General features: G+C 38.4%; 1 protein-coding gene across 6 annotated transcripts in view; it reads right to left on the reverse strand.

Moving 5' to 3' along the window:
* Nucleotides 1-19,065, reverse strand: part of NHSL1 (NHS like 1) — a 241,304-nt gene that overhangs the window by 75,999 nt on the left and 146,240 nt on the right. The window lies entirely within an intron of this gene.

Below are 19,065 nucleotides of genomic sequence, written 5' to 3' on the forward strand. Positions count from 1 at the left end.
CTACTTCAGGGCAGAACAGTTTCGGAGACACGTTAGACAATCTCTTGTTCCATAGCTTAGGGCTATACTTATAAATGAATGGAAAAATGTAATAAACCACTAATTCAAAACATTTAGTTTATAACAAAAGCTCTTCGTCAAAGAAGAAACTTCATATAAGGGACTCCCTCTAAGGAAAGCTTTAGAATGATTCCTCCGCAAATGTTCCCCCCTCCCTTATTTTTTGAACAACAAAAGCAAACAAACAAAAAATTAAAACACACATATTATCATCTCACCAAACATATTATCACAGATTTCCAATTTGTGCTCTTTCATCCTATACAGTTTTACTTAAAAGTAATTACATGGCCAGATGGCAAACAAGAAACAACTCATATGAGAAATGATTCCAAAGTTAAATTATATAAATGCCTTAAATTAGCAAACGAAATTCCCCTTAGGAAAACAAATTTATAAGCAAGTGACCTCGATCTGCTTCGAAAGACGCGTCTCAGCCTCACAGCATTAGAGACAGGTAGTAGTGGGTGGGTTTCTAGATAAAAGCTCTCCAATGCACAACTCACAAGTCTTGGAGATCAAATCTCATTCCACGTATGTGGAGTTGGAAACATTATGCAGCTTTTCACATGTATATAACGACCGCATCCAAATAGTCATTAAAAAGGTAAATAGTGAGTGCGTACTAAATGCCATCTCTTTGGGGTACATCTGTGACATCCCTGCCCTTATGGAGCTTATATTATTTGACAGTAAACTACAATTACCTGGCATGTTAGTGGTAAGTGGTGAGTGGACAAAAGAAAAGGCTGAATAGGATAAAAAAGATTTTAAGGGCTGGGGAAGCAGCCGGCCTACAGTATTAAATAGAAATCAGGGTAGACCTCATTAAAAAGGCAAAATTGGAGTAAACACCTTAAGGAGATGGCAATAAGACAAAAACCTACACTGAATTTCATCGGTTCTCATTTAAAGAGGGAATAGGCCCAGTTGAGGGGGGGGGTGTTCTTTGGGAGGGGGTGTGAAACACGTCCAGTCCACTAGGACTAGTCAGAGAAGTGTTCTAAGCAAATAAACTGTAGTAAGAGTCACACGGAAAGAATTTCCCTTCTCACTCTATATTAAGTCTGATAGTAAGTGGCCATAGTTGTGTTGAGATATCACTATTTGGTTGCACATCAGTCAGTGGTAAGGCTAGGAGTAGAAAGCATGCTTTCATCCCAGCATCCAGGGTACATCAACCCTCTATGCATTATGCCATGCTGCCCCACTCAAGTCCAGATCCGCAGATGCTAGCCAGATACATTATAGTATTTACCCCATTACACATTAGGTTATGTTTTGAAAGAGCTTATTAGTCATAAAGATTTCCCCAATAATTTTAACATGTCTTACTTTATACCCTGCATATCAGCAAGAGAACAGCCTTACAATTTGCCTTGCCTCAGTGTCATAGTATATTGAAGAGCCAGGTTTTTACGGAAGTGTCTAGTATTTTTTAATTGCTCCATTTATACATTCAACAGAAAATATATAAATTTATGGTACTTCTTCTTACAACTTTAGCCCTACAATAGCAGAAAAAAAAAAAAAAGAAAAGAAAAGAAAAGATTTCAAATAACCCAGACATGGAAAATTTGAGAGTATGGGGTAGGTAGGAGTGAAGAGCCTAACACTGGAGCCAGCCCACCCAGGATATTAGTCACTTAATAGAGGAGGGACCTCTCCATACCTTGTTTTTCTCATCTGTAAAATGGAGGCAATAATAGTATTTATGTTGTAAGGTTATTATGAGAATTTAAGGAGTTATTATTGATAAAATCCTTAGAACAGTACCTGGTATGTGGTAAGCATATATATTAGCTACATAGGTGAGTGAAATCTTAAGAGATAGCTAAGCAGCCTTAAGCTTAATAGAGGGTCAGTTATGTTTTCACAGAAGGGAAATCAAGTTCACAGATTTTAGTCTTCTTGCCTCAGAGTTAAACTACCAGCTCCATGAATAATTCCTCTAAACCTATCACTTCCAGTTGCTATTCTCTAACTTTACTCCTGCCTAAAATTCTCTCTTCATTTACAATAAATTCTCAGTGGTCACCAGTGCATCTCTAACTAGTACCAATGGTCTTCTCTCTCCTCTTCTAATTATTTTTAATTATATCCCACTATGACCCATGTCTTGAGCTTTTCATCAACACTGTATAACACTTGTGTGTTTCCTACATCTGACTGCTCCTTCTCTGAGTTCTAACAAACTTAACAAGCTTCAAAAAGCCTGTCCTTGGGACAACCGGGTGGCTCAGCAGTTTAGTGCCTGCCTTTGGCCCAGGGCGTGATCATGGAGTCCTGAGATCAAGTCCCACATCAGGTTCCCTGCATGGGGCCTGCTTCTCCCTCTGCCTGTGTCTCTGCCTCTCTCTCTCTCTCTCTCTCTCTCTGTCTCTCATGAATAAATAAATAAAATCTTAAAAAAAAAAAAAAGAAACCCTGTCTTTAAACTTTTGTCCTGTGCTTTTTACTTATTCCCACCTAAAAACTTAATGATTTTACCTGAGAAAGGCAGGAGTCAGCAAATTATGGCCCTTCAGCCAAAACTAGCTGACCCCTTTTTAAACAAACAAACAAAAAAAAAAAATTAAAAGAATATTTCATGACATGAAAATTCTAGGAAATTACAATTCCAGTGTCCAATAATGAAGCTGTAATGGAACACGTCTATACCCATTAGTTTATCTATTGTCTACAGCTGCTCTCAGGCTGTGTTCATCAAAGACCGTATGGCCTGCAAAGTTGAAGCTATTCACTATCTGGATCTTTAGGGAAAAAGACTGATGATCCATGGATTATGCTACTGCCTTTAAACACTCTGCTCCATCTTCCTCTCCCACTATTATCTTTCATTTGTCTGTCCTCCAGATCCATATTCTAACCTCTACTTAAATTTCATGTTATCTCATGCTGGATAATTTAAGCCAATCTGTCCCCCCACCCCCCTCAGCTGCTTATCAAGAACTTTCTCATTTCTATTAGGGCTATTACAAATTTTCAATGAACCAGACAGATAGATTTAATCCTCAGTCAAAAATCAGAAAACTGAGAACTAGAAGCTAATGCAATGTAGGAGCTAAGATGAGAATATGGGTGTCCTGATTTCTCTTTCATTAGCATATATTAAGTTGAAAAGATGTCTTTAGTTAATATATTCAAATCAATATATCTTTCAAAATTAGGACAGATAAATAATAAAAATATTTGAAACTAACTTTTCTCTAAAAATACTGCCAAATATTATAAAGAAAAATATATGTTCTCCACCACTTGAAGAATCCTGGTGGCTTATCCTAGTCCAGGGAATTCTATTACCACTACTAATGTATAAATATTTGCATCCTTATAAAGTTCTAACATTTCCAAATGCTTAATCTTTCTCTGAAATGAAATCTTATTTCTGACCAACATTTAAAATTTTTCTTCTAGGAATCATCTGATTACTTCTACAGCTCTCTGATTACTTTCCAGGAGTAGGTATACAACATATTAGCAAAGAGATACAGAAATATTTTGCAAAGTAATACGTAGTCTAAAAATTTTAACTGTTAACTATGTATGCCTTTGCAGTCAACCACTCAGAAATTTTACATGGACAACTGCCTTGTGTTCCACAACCGATGTGGACATCCGAGTTAAACGTAAATCAAACTTGGTTCCTGACCTTAGGAAGGTCAGAGTCCATTGGAGCAACACACCCAAACAGATAAGAATAATAAAGTAATGAATAAGCATAGGGAGAGAGATTAAGACCATGATGTTAATGGAAATGATGGCAAAGGGCAAACACTTCTTTTAAAAAAACAAAGGGGAAGAGGAGACTCTTCAATAAAACACAGTCATGGTCACCTGAGGAGGTTCGGGATAAGTTTATAGGGGGGGTAATGTGGGGAAAGGTGGCAAGAGAAGTGGAGAGAGACAGGGCCTGACCATTGAAGGAGGGGGTGGGTTTTCATTGGTGGGCCAGCCTGTCACGGAGAGAGTAGAAACAGGAAAGCTGTAAGGCCAGTGTCACATTTCAAAGAGATCAAGGTGAGCAGTGGGTGTGAATGGGCTTAACCAGGGCAGAAAGAGAAACTGGGAGCTGGTGTAACAACCCATGCCAGATGTGAGGTGGCCCAAATCAATTCTCACTTGGGCAATTTTTCTACAACTTCTTTGGTCTTACCAGCCCGTATTAAAGTCTGTAACTTCAGAAACCATTATATACTTAAGGTGTAAAATTTAAAATTAAACCCTAACTGTTTAATAAATGATTCCATTACCACCCAGGTTTCCATCTTGAGTACAACCTGAAGTTACAACCTTCTTATTTTCATTAACGACAAAAGATTATATATTTAAACCCGAGAGTTGCTTAAGAGCAGAGCAGTCTGAGGCTCCCAAGACCCACAGATGCGGCTTCTATCCCCTCTAACACTTCCCCCACGTCCCCATCTCCACTGACACAAAACTTCAGGTCCTTCTCTGTGCATTCAGTACACTTGTGGCTTTAAAAGTCTTTAGGTTGAATCCAAAAAACATTCATAAATTTTGCTAAACAGTTTTTACTAAAAAGAAACATTTTCAAATACTATCCACAAGAAGTAATATGCAACTATAGCATATAACATACACATTTTGAATCATACAAAATTTGAATCCTTGATCAATTGGAAATGGGATATATAATCAATAAAGATCACTCTGGTCTTCTAAGTTGAAACGGACGGAAGAGAAAGAAAAATCAAATATAAAAGATTTCTGGTCAGAGCCATGTACTAAAAGATAATTTTAAGTTCTTCTCAAAGGAATTTTACCTCTTCAAAATATGAAATTTCCCAGTCCAAACTTATCTATAAACAGGACTTTTACTAACTGTTGATTTGGTTTAGGCTATTTTTAAAAATCAAGTGTAACATCCAAAATAAAAGATTTATGTGACTAAGTTAATTTAGGTGCCCTCGTTATCTTTACACATGGTTAGAATACTTGAAATACAATTTTTAAATCCACAGACACACCCAAGGATTCTTGTACTTTTTAGACCTGGAGCACTGGAAAACATCATAGCAGAAAGTATCCAATACCAGGCTCGTAGGCCTATAAAATAGTGTACACTTAATATTAAGAGATTTTAGAAATATTTAAAAGTTAACAAGCAACATAATCTACTTAGACATTCATAATAATGCTTCAGTAATAAACTTATAGATAGTTGAGTCCTATCCTCCTGCTTATTAAAAACAAAGTCTTGCCAAAATTCTAACTTTTGGGGATAAGAATTGTGTTTCATGTTTTTATAAACACACATTGAGGGCAATTATATAGAGTCTCTAATTTTTATGTATCAAAATAATAATCATTATTGAAGCTGTAAATCAAATGAGACAGATGAATTGATATAATCAATAAATGTGTAAATGAAAGAGTAACTTTAAAAAAACAGGTCTATCAGATAAAATAAAGATGCCCAGAGATAAAGTTGAATTTCAGGGAGCTATAATTTCATGATTAAAGGACTTTTAAAAAAATCTACAGTAAATTTGTTTGTTGATACAACTGTAATTTATATTAAAAAAAAAACAGCCATAAAGATTTAACACAAATGATGAAAAATATGCTTTCTTATTATTCAAGCAAACTGAATTGACTACAGGTTCTGGCTGTTAGGCATTGAACTGATTAGAATCAACCCAAAAAGGTGAGTTGGTTACATGTGATTAAAGAATTTCCCTCTCGTTTTTTCACATCTGGCATTTTTCTTACAAATTTCTAGTATTCCTCTCTCAACCGTCTAAGACCTTATACATTCAAAACTACTTCTTCGTGTTTTTTTTTTTTTTAAAGATTTTATTTATTTGAGAGAGAGAGAACAGGAGCAGGATGAGGGGCAGAGGGAGAAGCAGACTCCATGCTGAGCAGGAAGCCTGGATGCAGGGCTCAATCCTAGCACTCTGGGATCATGACCTGAACTGAAGGCAGAGGCTTAACTAACTGAGCCACCCAGGTGCCCCCAAAACTTCTTCTTTGATTCACTTGTCAGTTTTATGTTCTATTACTACAGAGTTGCCATGTAAGAGGAATATTAGAGCAACTGCCTGCACAGTAGAAAGACCAGCCTGCCATCTTCCAAATCCGGCAGATGCTAATGGGACAAGCAATATCACATGCCCCCTGATGGGATGAAATGCCAAGGATAAGCATCACCTATGGTAAAATCAAGTTAAACACTGTTGATAAGTTAAATTTTTCCAGTTTACAGGGAATACAATACATATATCAAACTAAAAGTGGAACATTTTGCTGGTCTGGCCTCTCTAGTAAGTCAATTAAATAATAATAATAATAATAGCAACATGCCAGATTAAAGGAGATATGGGGACTACCACAATCAGATGCATACCTTGGACAAAATACTATTTTTAGATAAACCAGCCATAAAGAAAGGCCTTTTATAGACAAGTGGGGAAATGTGTTATACCCTGGGTGTGTCAAAAGACCTTGTACTTTCTACTGTTGCATAATGAGGTTACACACACACACACACACACACACACACACACACAAGGTAATGTTGTAGAAATACTGTCCTGGAATGAAATCATGTGTCTGATGACAGAAGCTCATGAAGAATTATATTAATTGTCCCTTGAGTTATGTTATTTCATAATGGTAAGTTAAAAATTCCCAATGTTCTAGAACTTCAATGTTACAATGATCTTTTCTTTCTTCTGCTTCTGAATTAATCTTTAATGATGAATCATATGGCATATTGAAAACAAGACTGATGGAAATCTCTTCATCAATATCTGGTGAAGGGAGTTGGTGGGTGTAGAAAAGGAAACCTTAGGAGATGATAATGTATCAGTTCTTTAGAAGGAACCTGATCTGGTATCCACTTGGCCAGTTAATTCTGATGCTAGGAAACACCCTTTACTCTACATGTGTTGAAGCTAAAGGCTTCTGCTGTGGATCCTGGTTAATAATTTAGTCTAAAACCATTGCTACCATCTGCTTGGTCAATTTCAAAACGTCTGCTATCATTGTGACTAGTTTAGTCAGGCCACAATATTCATGTGACAAATGCTGAACAAATGAAAGGCGAGGCAGACAGAAAACATGCTATGAAAAAAAGAAATCCCAATCAAAGGTCCAAAACACAAAGGGAGCCCCTGCTGTCAAAGCATGCAAAATTCAATCCTGCCTGCAAGGATGGAAGGATGCAATGTCTCTCAGGGAACGGGACAATCTGGAGACTGTCCTGCGATGATGAGCTCACACTGGAGAGCTCCACAAGAAGGGAATGGGCCCTGGAAGTAACGGTGAACAGGGATATGGCAAGGCCAAGTTGAAAAGGGGAGAGTTCATGTTTTTCTAGACAGAGCTGAAGACAGTTCCAAAGAGCATCTAATCCACTCTTTTTATTTTACAAAATAAGTGACCTACAGTACATCACAGAGCTATCCAGCATCCATTCTAATCCTCCATCTTGAGCTCCAGTGCTACCTCTGCCTTCACTGGGAAAAGGCTGGTGGGGCAGGCTGCAAACGTCCACACTCAGTTCTGCTTCTCTGCCTTTGCACTTGTCATTCTTCCACCCAGGATACTCGATCCCTGACTTAGCCACTTGGCATGCTCCTGTGTGCTTCTCAAATTATACTTCAAATGTTAACCTTCCTTAAGAGGCATCCTTTGACAGACCTTTAGTAACTATTTCAAAAATATAGGCCATTTTACTTCAAGAATAATTTCCTCAAAAGTGAACTACGTTTGTCTCCCAGAAAGAAGACGGATAATTTCATTAACTGTAAGCCTCTTATGCTTGTACCAATTATTCTTCATGACATGTTGTATAGCTCTAATACATCCACCCACATCGTACTGATTCATCTAATTCATTCTACTAAGCCTCTATTAGAAATAGAAAGGCTCATTCAGGAGAGCAGAGTATACAAGCTAATGTATATGAGCAGAGCTACATATCAATTAGCTCAATTCTAAAGTTAACTCACTTTACCTTTCCTAATTTAATTATTCAAAACACAGAATGCACATTAGAGGTCCATCACATGTTAGAGAATAATTTTCAGTCCTACTTAAATCTATAATAATGATATCCTTTTATAATAAAAATAACTGAAAGGGAAATGAACCTTAAATTTGAAAAGAAAAAAAATTAATTCAGCCTTTCTTTTAAAATCTTCAGGGAGGAAAGGAAAAAAAAAAATCTCATCGTGGAACGAAAAGCCAAAGTATAATGTGATGATATGAGAGATCTAATTGAAGAGTCACGTGATTAGCTAAAGGGCTTTATACTCTGGGCTCTCTTGTACTTTTACAACTGGACAAAAGAGACTTCCTAATCAAAACTGGTATGGGATCGGGTTGTGGGGTGGCTGACAAAATAAAGTAGAAGGTCGCCACCTACAGGGGGGCACTGTAGCCAATAAGACATATGTAGGCACAGGACAATGACTCCTGCTACTTACTGTTTCAGAAATGCCTCTGATTTAACACATCTCAAAGAATGTTCTCATCTTCCTCCACTGAAGGAAGACCCAGACTCTATGATCTCTGTGAATTTTCATAAACTACCTTGCATCTGCAATCAAACACAGATTAAGGAAGCACCCCTGAATGATATAAAACATTTCTGAATCTATCAGGGAACCGCTACATTTAACAAGGGCTAAGAAGACAAGGGCTAAGAAAAAAAGAGGTCCACCTCAATTTACAACCAAACCGTAAGATCTTGCAATAAAGAAAGCCAATCATGAGTGTTTTCATTTAGTAAGAAAAGGATTCTGAAACCATACTGTCCACAAACACAAAAAATATTTTATTTAAAATGAAGGAGGGGCACCTGGGTGGCTCAGATGGTTAAGTGTCTGCCTTTGGCTAGGGTCATGATCTTGGGGTCTTGGGATGGGGCCCCACATCAGGCTCCCTGCTCAGCAGACAGTCGGCCTTTCCCTCTCCCTCTGCTCCTTCCCTGCTTCTGCACATGCTCTCTCTCTCTCTCTCTGTCGAATAAATAAATAAAATCTTTTTAAAAAATATAATGACTGAAGGAAAATTATATTTCTCATTGTTTAAATTAAATACAATTAATGATCAATAAGTATAAAGATTTAGAGAAAAGAATCATTTGGACTCATTTTTTTTGTGTGTAGAACAATCTCACAAACGTTCAGTTTTTTTCTCTCCTTCTTAATTTCTTATATTGTTTCACATATGGTTAAGATGAGCGCTACAATTAATAAACTGGTGTGACCAACTGCTTTTGTTAAGAGGCCAGCTGGTTGACGTGCAAAATGATAATTAGACAAATTAAGATAGATGCTCTGGTTTGCTGAGGAACTGACAGCAATACTAGTTAAATGTCTAACTACATTTGGTTTTCTAGCAATGGTCAAGGTTGACCTAGGCAAGGATAACATTTATGTCCTTGGGTTGGGTTTTTTTGTTTTTTGTTTTTTTTTAATTACATTGCCCTAAACTATTGGATAGACAGCAGCAGAATTCTTCAAAGGGAGAAACCCTAGCACTGTATTAAGGGGGAGTGCTATGAAGGATCTGTAATTATGCTGGAGGTGTCACAGCAGGAGCAAGGGAAGGTCAGCCAGGCATAAAATGATATTCAAAATGAGTCTAGAGAGTACAGAACTTTCATTAAGGTCAAGCCAACGCTTTTGACATGAATAAACCTTCCTATAAGCTCGACATTTCATATTGTTTCACTGATTTTTCTCATCAGTTGCAAGAGATAAGGATATTCTTAATAAGTAATCAACAAATGAGAGCAAGAGACATGAGTAAAAAATATCAAATATCGCGTGGGGACAAAGGTTCAGGATCTCTGCATTCTAGTCACCTAATATTTCTAAAGCAAGGAGTTGACAGGGTAGTTTCCTGAGCTGACAGCACAGCAGTGACTCTAGGCTTGCTGGCATGTCCCGGTACCAGGGGGCCATACAATTAGGGCACAGCTGGAAGGAAGAGAGGCGTGCTGATTACAGAGCCCAATAATTAGGCCCACACAGAATTTGAGAAAAATCAAAGGGCAATCAAAACAAGAATGCTGATGCTAGGTAATGGCTGGCCACTGACTTTGTTAAAATGATATGCTTAGCTTAGCTCCTCCCCAACAGACAGGATCATAAGAGTTTGAAACAGTAGGAAAAAAACAAAACAAAACAAAACATGGACTTCTCATCTTAGCAAATAAAATCATTATTAACAGGAAAGATTAAGATTAGCAGTTTTTTCATGCACCCCAACAATAGTTTCAGCGTGCATTCAAAAGTAGAAAGCTTGGGACTGTTAAAGATGGAGGTGAAGACAGTTGGTAGTTTCATACACTGTAATTTATTTTTATCTTTTTGCTATTTTCACTAAGGAGAAAAGGCAGAAGGGAGTAAACAGCACTATAAAAATTTGACGGATGCTAAAGTCATGCGATCAGTGTTTTCCTGAACCAGAATAAAAACAAAAGTAAGATATCTAGGGAGAAAACAACACAGGAAGATTCTTAAAATGCCAAATAATTTTCCCAAACCTCTGTCGAATTTTACAGCAGCTCTCAGAAGAGCCCAACTCAACCTATTTTTATCACCGTCTCTGAAATACCCATCTCTTTGTGTGTAGCAGTCCATATAAATCATTACATGCTAAAACATGTTCAAACGGAGCTGCCACCATCAATTTTCATTAGTTAAACATATTTAATCAAGTAAACATTTTGGCTCTTGAAGATAGTCCTAAAACAACTGCACTTCTCTCTACTTGTCTCGATGTTTATGCACAACGGGATGGAATGGAATTATGTTATTATAACTGCTTTCTGAAGAGAAATACTCACCAACTGCACCCCACTGGAGAGTGGAATCAGCCACAGACTCTGGAGGACAGATCACATTCATTATCAAAATAAACCCCAGAGCATCTACGGAGGGCTCATGCCAGCAGGGCATCCCATGTTGAAATGGGATAAAATTCACTTCATCACTCAGTAACCCTCTCTCCCTCTTGTCAACGCGATCACAATGGCCCATCCACAACCATAACTCTACTCTGAACTTTCTGGCTTCACTTATATTGTGTTTAACACCACCACTCTCTCTTGTCCCCCCACCCCCCACCCCGCCCCACAGCCTCTTCTTTCTGCAGCTGCTGAATGCCACAAATAGCTTCTTGTATAATTTGACTTAGAATGCACCCCAAACTAGACATGTTGAATGGCAACGTGAATGCTTCATTCAGAGAGAACTAAAATGTGTAGAATGCCCTAAAAACATCACAGTGGTAATGGGGATCATTTGGGAGTCTTGGAGCAGAGGACTGCGTTCAGCAGCAGACTGCAAATTCTTCTTAGGTCTATGCAAATGGCAAGAGAATGGTTTCAGGAGATTCCCACACTGATCAAAGGACGACTAGCTAACTCCTCTGTCTGAATGGGGTTTCCCTAGAGCCGCCTCCGTTCTCCACACCTATTTATTTTTCTTCCTATTCTCCTAATACATGTACTTACTCTAAATCTATTAATGCTCTAGCATCAATGCTCCATTCTTAGGTTAATTTTTGAAATCATCTGGCTTAATGCTTTGTGTATTCCACACATGGCAAGCCCCCCTCTGATATTTTTGTGGGGCTAGAGCCAAATCCAAGTATTTGTTTTGCAAAGTCAGCTACTCCCCAATTTGATACAATGTGACAATACATAATATCCATGGATACATTCAAAGGCAGGGGATAATTATCCATCTTTATGAAAGGGGTGAAGGAGGACAAGAGCTGAGAGAATTTAAAAGCACCTATCCTGTAAAGCTGCAGCAAAAACTTCCCTGAGGAAATAGCTCACAAATAATGAAATAAAAATTCCCACACATATGATGGCTATTTTCACTTCACAAATAGAAGTTGGTTTTTTGGGAAAAGTTTCCTTGTGTGTTGAAACTGGAATTTATTTTCCTGAATACCAAGTATATTGGCAATCAAATGATTACTACAGCTAGAGGACTGGGAGAAAAGTTAAAGGCAAAACTTTTGTTGCTACAGAAAAATGGGGAGCCAGAAGGTACCAGTGAATTACCTTTTAACTGCTCTCTTCCCACCATCCTTTCAGATTAACTGACAATTTCTTGAGGAAAGCAAACCTTTCCTGACCCTCTAATTCTGTAGCAAATACCTCCTATTATTCATTCACAAGACCCATACTTTTGGAGAGCCTGGGTGGCTCAGTCAGTTAGGCATCTCCCTTCTGCTCAGGTCATGATCCCAGAGTCCTGGGATGAAGCCCCATGTAAGGCTACCGGCTCAGCAAGAAGTCTGCTTCTCTCTCTCCTGCTGCTGCTCCCCCTTTGGTGGGTGCTCTCTCTCTCTCTCTCTCAAAAAAAAAAAAAAAAAAAAGGCGCATGCTGTTTTATGGCACTACTTGTTTTTGTTTAGTTGTTTGTTTAGTGACTACATCTCCCACTAGACACAGGATCTGGACTACAGAACAGAGGCCACAGCTCTCTAGATCCACAGGGCCTAGGTGCTGAACACCAGACAGATACACAGTAGGCACACAATTATTATTTTATTAAAGGAATAAATTACAGGAAGAAAAGTTTAAGCAAAAGGAGCTCCAGAGAATTCAGCTTTACTCTATAATATTAAAAAATAACTAACGTTAAAGTAACACAGTATTGGTAGACAGCTTTTAGTTAGGTAGGACTTGTTCACTAAGGATGCTACACACCAAGCACAACACTAGGCACTGGAGACCCAATGATGGAAGACAACGGTCTCTCACAAAGTCTTCCTTGACCATTTTGTCTCCCATGCCTTCTCCCCAGGAGAATTATTATCCACTCCTTTGTGGTTAATCTCTCCATAAGTAAACTTCTTTCTCCTACTAGGGCCTTCACTCTTTGAGGACAGGAACTGGGCCTTCATTGGCTTTGGAGATGCCAGCAAGTCTGCTAAGTGAAGAGCAAAATGAATGAATGAATAAGCAACCTATTCTTTGTCTGTTAAGAATTCCACTGAATGGAATACTGATATAATCAAATGGTATTATGACACATTTTTAAATAGAGGGTGCCCTCTAATGGGAACTAGAAGGAAATAATATCAGAGAAAACATGACAGAACAGGTGACACGTGATGGATGGATAAAAATTTGCTAGAATGGAGAAGGATATGAAACACATTCCAACTAAACAAAGAGCAAGAGAGCAAAGGCATGGTGAAGAGAGCGAGTTGCCTGTGTACTGGGAATACTGAGTTACTTGTATAACGGATGCTGTACATTGCCTTCACAGCCCCAAATCACCTCGTAGGGTGCACTGTATGTGAACCTCTAGAAGCTGAAAACCACATTTCCCGAACTCCCTTACACTTGGTTTGCAAAGCTAGTACACCTGGTGAGTTTGAGGATGTGTGAGTCCATGCTCCTGCTGCTTTGGCTATTTCTGCTGGTAAGTCTGATCGTCGAGACATTTCAGTAGGGGTGGTAATTAAATGACCACATATCTCACATATCTCACTGACCACAAGTCTCACTGTTCAATCCCTACTTTGGTGTGGATTGTGGTCAGAGCAGGTGGCACTTATTTTGCTGATAAGGCATATAGCTGAGGCAATGTGGTCTTACAGTCAAAAACTACATGCCAGCTTTCTGACTGCGGCAGAGATAAGGGCTCCTTTGGTAAGCCAGTCCTGAGATGGTGTCTTGGGAGTCATTTCTAGGAGTTGAGGCCTTTTCAATGATCATGTAAGGACCACACACCCTGTGTTAAATCTCCTTCTACTGATACTGTTGTCTGCAACTGAATCTGCCTGAGATAATCTACTGGCCCACTGGGATAAGCAAGCAGGGTTTGTAGGGGTGGCAGTGGGAGATCCAGCTGGAAAAGTAAGTCAGGACCAGTTGGGAGGAACCTTGCCTATCCGGTCAAGAGGTTAGACCTCAGTCCGTTGGTTATGGTTAAACATGAAAGGTTTTCATACAAGATAGTAGTGGTCTGTGTTTTAGAAAAATTAAGAGACAAAGGAAAACCAAACTGAAAAGGCGGCAAATTCTATAAATCCAAGGTGAACTAGAAAGAAACTAGTGAGACTAGAGGCTGACCCAAGTCAGTGGGTGGCCACATCCTACCCCTGGACTGTTGGGTGTCCTAGCTGGAATAGATACAGCATTTAAGACAGGTAGAAAGTGTTATGACACAGCCAGGTTAGGCCTGAGGGAAATCATTAACAAAAGAGGACAGACTATTTACCCCATTCCTTCTTTCATCAACATTAGTTCTCAAAGCCCATAACTGAAAAATAACATATTCTCTGTATTTATTTTTAAAATGCTGACTTTCCCCCCAATCTTAGCTAGATACAACTGAAATATTGCATAAATTCTGATAAAGAACACACAAGAACATCTAACCACTATCAGCACTTAGGGAAAGAACATCAGATAATTGAAACAAGACAGCCAACATCTTGTTAAAGTGTCTATGACGGCAATGTCAGAATACTTAGACGGAAGTAACAGAATCTACTCATTATGTTAAGCAAAAAGGATTTGTTAAGAGGTATTAAAGAGTTTTCAGAATCTCCAAGAGGGCCAGAGGATTAATTCCCATGCCATACTGCTAAGACTGTCACAGTGAAACACTGCTCTTGCTGCCACCTGCTGTCATCACTGATCAGGTACAAGTCTGGCTGCTAAGTGTCCACAGTAGTAAGTGTCAGAAGTCAGTGTCAGCAGGAGGCTAATGCTGCTAGGCTTACAAGTAGATGCAAACAACCTATACAGTTACTGCCTAATTTTCATACTGCATCCAAATTCAATATTGGTTGACAGAGCCTTGGTCACATACCTGCACTCTAGCTGCAAGGGAGTCTGAGAGTAAAAGCATTCACTTAACTACTGTGATAGGAGTCAGTCCAGTCAGGACAGAAAGGCCAGTTGGGTGAGCCAATGACAGAACCTGCTGCAGGATTTCTAGACAAGTTCTTCAGGAAGAACAATCAACTAATACAATAAATAAAATGAATGGGGATTTTTAGTCTCTTATCTTAGTTTTGATTCAAATCCAGAAGAATGTTTATTTACCAGAACCCCCTTAATCAGAAGCTGAGATGAGAATTCTTTTACTTAGATTGCACTGGTGTTCCCAAAAACTCATCAAGTAATATTCAACACTGTTACCTCTTGAATAGAAAAATTCAACATGGTCCAGGATTAGTTTCTTCCCATGGGCTCCCTTTCATAAGAATGAAAAAAAGAAGAAGAAAGAAGAAAGAAGGAAAAAGAAAGAAGAAAGAAGAAAGAAGAAGAAGAAGAAGAAAATTACAGGCTTTGTTTTGGTTTGTTTTTAACAACATGCTCAAATTCAGGTCATATAAGAAAAATAATGGCAGAGCACCTGGGTGGCTCAGTCAGTTGAGCATCTGACTTTGGCTCAGTTCCTAATCTCATGGTCCTGGGATCAAGTCCTGCATCAGGCTCCCTGTTCAGCAGGGAGTCTGCTCCTCCCTCTGCCCACCCCCTGTATTCTCTCTCTCTCTTTCTCTCAAATAAATAAATAAAATTTTTAAAAAGAAGAAGAAAAAGAAAAAGAATGGCAATAAAGGTGAGTGTGTAAGATATACAGCAATGATTTTCTGGAAACCAGAATACTCCATGGGTTGTTGCGATCTGACTTTATAAATTAAGAGTAAATTCAATGAGATCACTTTTCCAACTACCTTATGTACCTAAAATTAGAAAAAAAAAAAAAAGAAGTTTGGCCTTAATTCTCCACTATGTATTGAGTTTTTTTTATAGACCAGGTCATGAATAATCTAAGCAACAACATAGTAACTTCAATACTTATACTTCTAAAATGCCACTGAAGAAATTGAATTTAAATAAAAAATTTTAAAAATAAAAATTCAATTACCAACCCTGTAAAAAATGAAAAAATAAAAAAAATAAAATGCCACTGGAGAATAAAGTACTCTATAAGTAAGCATCTATTGAGAAAATATAACTTTTCTGAGCACCACTGCACAAATAAAGCTTCTCTGAATGAGGCAGAATAAAAATGACTTACCATGTATTATCTCCAATAGTATTATTTCACAGTGTAATTTGTCGTACTAATTTAATAGAAAGCAAATCTTCAAAAGAAATTCTATTCTGCTATTCAATTTTTCTTTTGATAAAATAAAGATCTTCAACTTTTATCAAGAAACAATGGCAATCAAATGGAATTTCTATGTATCTCATTACTTGCAAATATTTATTTCTTCATAAACACCCAGATATTTTAATAAAAGCATGAAATATTAATTTTCCTCTACAGTTTTTTTTAAAAAACTAGAGAGCTATCATCTTGGATGGAGAAAGTAATTTGCTTCCATTTCAATACATGAATAATTTAATTTTGCAAGGCTAATTTGACATTGTTTACAATATCTTTCTTATTGTCCATGATACATGGACCCCCATCAGAAGATCAGCAGAGGAGCAGGAGAAAATTTTGTAAGCAATCTTTGAAAACAAGCACAGTGTCTGCAGGTTATTACTAGTTTTTCCTTGTGCTTCAGAAAGGACACTCCTCCACATACACCTAGTGGTTTCTAGCAAGGCAGCTGGAGAAAGATCCAGAACACACTGGCCATATTTCCTATTTCCTTCATTTCAAGAAATCAGATAGGGTTGATTAGTAATGCTTTTCTTCACATTTATATTGCTGAAATGTTCTATCTTAAAGAATAAACAGACAAAAAGCAACATTCAGAGTCATGTGTGTCTGTGACAGTGCACAAGTGAAAAGCTGGCCCTTTTCACCTTGAGTTCAACTTTTTGCAACACATACATGAACTTCAATCAGGTCTCTTTGACCACTGTGTGAAGAACAAATTGTGAATGGACAAGTAGAAGTAGGAAGTTAGTATCATGAACTATGCCAGGAACCATGGCAGCTTGAACTAGTGTTGAAAAGAGAGAAATGGATGGATTCAAAATACATCTTGGGGGTGGAACAGAAGATTAGATGTGGGATGGAAAGAAAGGCAGGGACCAGAGAGAACTCCACTTTTTCCCCTCGTAGGTGCCTGGGCGGAAGCTGGTGATCCCATCTACTGAGAAGGGAAACCCTGGAGGAGGAACGGTTGGAGGCGAAAGGAACCCAGACATCTATGGGAGGAGTCTATTAGATGTGGAAATCTCACATGGGTAGCTGCATGAAGCTCAGAAGAGAGGCCAGGGCTAGAGATTAAAAGAACTTGGAAGTGAGCATACAGAAGGTACTTAAAGCCATTGAATGAGAGCACTTAGAAGGCAGGCACACAAGAGAACAGAAGATTGAAACCGATGATTCTTCCTTAGAAAAAGAGGAGGAGGATCCACTGCAGGAGCCAGAAGTGGCTGAAGAAGCAGTTTCTTGAAATTAAGGGAGGAAATACTTTTGAGGAGGGAAAACATAGTAGGCAACTCGACAAAAAATGCTAAGAAGGCAAAGAAAGAACCTGAGCATTGCATCTGGCTACATGAAAGCTTGGTGTAGCGGAGGGCTAGAAATTCAGATTCTGATACATGGAAAGTCAAGAGGAGGTGGAGGGGAGCGGAAAGATCAGATATAGACCACTTGATTGCTAAGTTTTGCTGTCAAGATAGAAAAACAGGTGAGTAGGAAAGGATGCATGAGGTCAAGTAGTTTAAAAAAACTGAAATAAGTCCTTAGAATTTCCTTTGTCAAAAAACGTTTGGTTTTTCTTCAAGATCTCTTAATTTGTTTCTGAGTCCACAAGCCACTGCAGATCCTCTTTTAGATTCACATTACGAAACAAGATTCAACAATCTGGGTTAATGAATGACAATCTTCAGGCATAAAGTCTGGGAATTATTTTCTGAATTAATGAGTTTCATTAATCAAAAAAAGAAAGGGCCTCCATTCCCCCCAATTCTCCCCCTACCCTGCATCCTTCCATGACCTCTCTGTACAACATTGGCAGACACCATCTTTCCACCAACTAACAATGGCTGGATTCAAATTCCGAACATTCCTGATACGAGTCACCCATTTGGGCAGAAGGTACCCATCAAGGCCATTAAGGAAAGTCAGCCTACCAAGTCTTTCCATTCACCCAGCATTTTTTCTATTTATGAGGAAAAAATTAAGATGAAGGGGAGCAGAACATTAATGAGAATTTTTTAAGATAAAAAATAGCTCCAGGAATAGAAGACAATAGACTGAGAGAGGAATCCTTGATGGGTTTACGAATTTGGAATCAAGAATATGAAGTACTACAACAGAGAAGTAATTGAGAGTCTGAAATCTCCAAGGACGTAAGAATGGAAAGTCCAAACCCATGTCTAATGCTTTAGGTCCAGCCTGGTGCCAAATGGCATGACTGCTCCATGTGTTAAAAGCACAATATATCCTTTAGGGAAACAAAAGAAAAATAATAGCGAGAAGCAAAAGGTGCTTCCTCTGAGCTGAGCATTTCATGCCCAATATCTCATTTAACTCACATTATAGCCCTAGGGTTTTGGACCTTTAATTTTCCCCATTTTTAAAGTTGAAGAAACGGTGGCTCAGTAAGAAGCTAAGTAATTTCCAAAAGCCATAAGCATGCCAAGTAGTGCGACCTCTGGGAATACCTAAGGCAGGAATGCGCACTTCGCAAAGCAGAGAACTGAGCCGCACACAGATTCAAACGAAGCAGGAGAACTAAAAGCTAAAATGAAGCCTGGACTTTAACTTTTTATTGGGTACAGAAAACTGCACAACATATATGTGTGCCACCAAGTGAAAGCCCATATCACCAATACCCACATCAAGATGTAGATGATGACCAGCTCGCAAAGCTCTGTTGATACCCTTGCAGTCACTACTATTCCCATCCCGAGGTGACCACTACCCTGATACAATCAACAGAGATTAGTTTTGCCTGGTTTTGAATTTTATATGATTAGAATCATACTTTCTGTGTTTGGCTCATTTCACTCCACATTATGTTTGTGAGATTCATCCATGTGATGCATGTAGTAGTAGTTTGTTT

The sequence above is a fragment of the Vulpes lagopus genome, chromosome 2 (genome assembly GCF_018345385.1).
Source record: "Vulpes lagopus strain Blue_001 chromosome 2, ASM1834538v1, whole genome shotgun sequence".
NCBI lineage: Eukaryota > Metazoa > Chordata > Mammalia > Carnivora > Canidae > Vulpes > Vulpes lagopus.